This window comes from Alligator sinensis, unplaced genomic scaffold (genome assembly GCF_000455745.1).
Source record: "Alligator sinensis unplaced genomic scaffold, ASM45574v1 scaffold389_1, whole genome shotgun sequence".
Classification (NCBI taxonomy): Eukaryota; Metazoa; Chordata; order Crocodylia; family Alligatoridae; genus Alligator; species Alligator sinensis.
In genome coordinates, this window is record NW_005841951.1 from 1765901 (window position 1) to 1770017 (window position 4117).

Consider the following 4117-nt stretch of genomic DNA (forward strand, 5'->3'; position numbering starts at 1 on the left):
ATCTTCACCATGTGCCCAGCACTGTGCAGGCCCCAGGCCACTGGCGGGAGACTGCAGGCAGGGGGACAGCAGGTGCACTTGAGCCCAGCTGCAGAGTCACAACTTCCCTTTGCCCCCATGGGAAGTGGATGGGGCTAGTGGTGGAGCTGGGGATCTCTCCTGTGGCTGAAGAGATTGCCATAGGGAGGGAGGGAGGTGCCAGACCCTCAGAGGGGTCAGGCAGGGTCTTCCCACCACAGCAGTGAGAGTCCCAGTCTCACAGTGGATCTGCCCAGCCCCTCTGTAGCAGTGGGGCCTGGGCAGGGTGACTGGCTCCCTGCACCTCCCGTTGCACTTCTGCCACTGCAGCCTGGATCTGGAAGGCTCCTTTGTGCTGTTGGCCTGGGTCCTCCCCAGATCACCCTGGCAGCTTTTCAAGTTCATCCTTGATGGGGCTTAAATAGGCCAATGGGTCCTATGAAACTGAAGTGTTATTTTAAGAAACCTACTTAAATCTCAGTGAGACGAAGGGTTTTTTGCAGCCTGCTCAAGGCGTGAAGAGCCAGTTTCACAGGCATCTTGCAGCAGTCCCATCCCTCGCCACTGATGGGTGAAGAGGCCCCAGCAGCCCTGTCCCGCAGTGCTCACTGGTGGAAAGGCAAAAACTGCATAATTAAATAGCAAATTCCACAGAAATATCATATAAATTACTGTATTACATTTAAATAAAAATCTCTGTATTCCAGTAAGCATTTGGGGGGGATTGATTACATGGGAAATTGCAGCCAGTGCCATTTTGGGGGGAGACTGCTGTTTATTGCAGTTTCCATAAAAATCACTAACTCACAATTTAAGTAGGTTCCTAATTATTCTCGCCCACTTGCTGGATACACTACATTGAGATGTCACTCACAACCAAATATGCAGATCTGTAATCTTAAATTCACCCTTCATATATTAAAGAGTAAAATAGTTAACTGTGTTAACTCTTAAGTTACTTTGACTGGATATTTAAAGTGACACCTCATTCTTAGTTACACATATTGCCCGCACATATATATTCCAACCTGTCAAAAAGGAAAAAAAAAAATATAATACTGTAAGCTAAGTAGGGGACAGACAGGGCCAGGGGCCTGTAGATAAAAATAGATTGGCATAAGTAAGGTATTTCTTAAAGCCTGGTGACCAGAAAATAAAACCAGGTGAATGTAAACCAGTAGCACAATCAACTCCACATGCACAGAACAGATGGATTGTCCAAGACCATAAATTACTGGAAACAGTGAAGTACTGACCACTGCAAAGTTTCTACCACATCCTAACCCCATTTTCCATATCAGCAAACAGATATTAAATGCTAGTTAACAGGAAGTCTTAAATGTAAAGAACCTATCAGATGTGGGCATCCTGAAACTTTCTGGGTTGAAGAAGTGCTAAAGTAGAGACCAGATTTATTTGCCATTCTGGAAACTATTACATGAGGTCAAGTCCAGATGGTCAAAACACCAGCAGTGAAGGCACGGCACCTAGCCCTATGCGAGAAGACCATTGGCAGTTTGCAGACCACAAGGAGGGTACCAGAGACTTCATATTCTCTATACAAAAGGAGGAATTTCCCCACTGTGAGAGGGAGCATGCAGGTCTCAGCACTATGCACTCTCAGAACTGCTGAAATTAGCTTTTCATTTATCCAAATTGCTGATACAAATTCAATCCAGGTTTAATACGAATGAATATTATTGCCACCTACCAGCTATTTAGTGTCTTACCTGAAATTATTTTGGTGATCTTACTCCAGTTCCCAATATGTCACCGCATCACAAAGGAATGCAGCTAGCATGAATGCTGTTTCAAACACAGTGGGAAACAAATTTGCCTTGCCCATAACCCAGCTGTACTATTCTGGGAACTGATCTTGGGGGGAAAAAGCAGGGGGAAACAGGTTTTTATTCCCCAGGATCCTCACTGCAGAACCTTCTATATGTTCTGAAGTAACACTCACAAAAATTAAACAAAAACAACTAAAAACACTGTTGTAACTGTAATAATGACCTTAGCCTGACCCTAAAGTACACACATGTCCTCACATCTAATATTAAAATCAGAAAAGCACAACAGGGACAGACAGTGTTTCACTTACACACGTGTGGTACCAATGGCACATCAAAAGGATCACAGGAATCCCTTTAAATGCTAAGGGGACTGTAAAATGAATGGGACTGCAGAAGACGACTTATTTTAAAGAAGAATATTGTCCTCCGACCAAAGAGGGAGGGGAAAAAAGAGACTCCGTAGTGAAGTATAGAGGAGTGAACAGAAAGAAACATCAGATACTTATCTCCTGCTTGACTCTGAGTATATTTCATATTTATTAATAAATTAAATAATATAAATAATACTCTGCGGAAACCTTTTCCCCCCCCACCTTGAGAATCCAATCTGTTTTCAGGGCTGCATGCATTTCAGCTTAGAACTAACAAACCTGCTAAGGAAGAGAGGGGGAAAGGTGCTAACGACACACCACTTCCTACCAACACTGAAACAGTCTGGGTTATACAAGTGACTGAAGCATAGCATGAAGATACCTCGAGGCCAACCAACTGGAGTACTGGTACCACTGTAGCCATGGTAGTTGGATTTCAGAGCCTGGGCTAATTTAACCTCCTACAAGGCAGACGTATCATTTGAAACATTTCTTTGTGCCCATTAGCAGGCCCACACCACTACAATTTAGTTCACTTGGAAATACTGTCTAAATCAGGGATGTCAAACATACAGGCCACAGGCCAGATCCAGCCCACAGATGTGGGTCATCCATTCTTCAGTCTCTCTCCAGCTGGACAACTTCCAGATCTACCTCATGGCACTTCTTGCAGTGACTCGTATTGGTGTGGCCAGCACACACGAATTAAAGCTGCCACTTTTCAGTGTCCTGCCACAGATTTGCATGCTTAACTGTTTTTAGAAACTGGAAGGACAGAAGCAGCATTAACCCTATGGGGCTGGCTGTTCTGGCAGCTGCAGCAAGAAGCTCCATGGGCTGAATCTGAAGGTCAGTCACCCAGTCTACAAGAAGTCCTGCTGTCCAGATCCAGCCCAGCAACATATTTGAGCCTGGTGTCACTGTTTTAAATAATATGCTGTTAGAAGACTAGAAATTTCCTATACTGCTCTTATCACAATAGTATCTGAGCATTTTTCAGCAGGATTAAGGACCAATCTACATGGCAGTGTAGTCAGGTATAGAGACATATGGCAGAGCTAATCATCTTGGAAGGGGTGTCATTCATACTAACACGTTTATACTGCTAGCTCAGAAATCTGTCTCCGCATGGCACTATGTTATGTCAGTTGGATGTACTCTAAGCAATGTAGTTCATTCTTCCTCCCTCATCTGCTCCTCAGCACATAGGTTCAAAGGTCGAACCAGTAAATGGCAATATTTTGAACACCAACACACATACGTATGATGGAATAGAAATATATGTCTATGAACCAAAACTATACACTTCACACATAACCTCTGAAACGAAATTATGCTAGAGTGATTAATTGCCTGACATTCATAGATTACTGCAGACAGGAGTACACCAACTAAAAAGGGACAGTTACAGCAATCATGGTTATGAACAGGAATATGGCATTGCTACAGTACTTATGGCTGTAACCAGAAATTATTAAATATTTGTGTAACTAAATCAAAGAAAATAAAGCAACCCTGATACTAAATATCCTATTAAAACTAGAAAAATACTCAAGTCCCTATAGAAGGTTAATGTTCAGCAGTTGACATAAAAACAGAACAAAAATAAGTATATTTTCACATCTTTTTGTACTTAGAAGTCTTTTGTTCTTTGTTTAGATTTATGATTTGCCATGGGTAGAACTGTACACATTAACTGTACATTTTGGGTTAACTGTGCCCTTTTGCATTCTTCTTTTTAGATGACTTCCTGTTGTATTCAACTAAACTTGTTTAGATTTCCAAGACTTCTTCAATATTTTTGCACAATATAGCATAGGTTGAGTATTAATTTATTAAAAGTGCCTCCTCTTCTGCAGGCATAAAAGAAGTCGTCGTCTGTCCGTCCCGCCCCCCCCCCCCCCCCTTTAATCAGTTTAATTCCACAAAAAACCT

The 4117-nt window shown here is 42.5% G+C and overlaps 1 protein-coding gene across 14 annotated transcripts in view; it reads right to left on the minus strand.

Moving 5' to 3' along the window:
• The window catches only part of TANC1 (tetratricopeptide repeat, ankyrin repeat and coiled-coil containing 1), a 217588-nt gene that overhangs the window by 112655 nt on the left and 100816 nt on the right, over positions 1–4117 (minus strand). Inside the window, exon 4 of one of the 14 annotated variants that reach the window (XM_025199963.1) lies at positions 489–626. The exons of the other annotated variants lie outside the window; for them this stretch is intronic. The gene's annotated coding sequence lies outside the window, so the exon portion shown is untranslated. The remainder of the gene's footprint in view (positions 1–488; positions 627–4117) is intronic. 14 annotated transcript variants of the gene reach the window in all.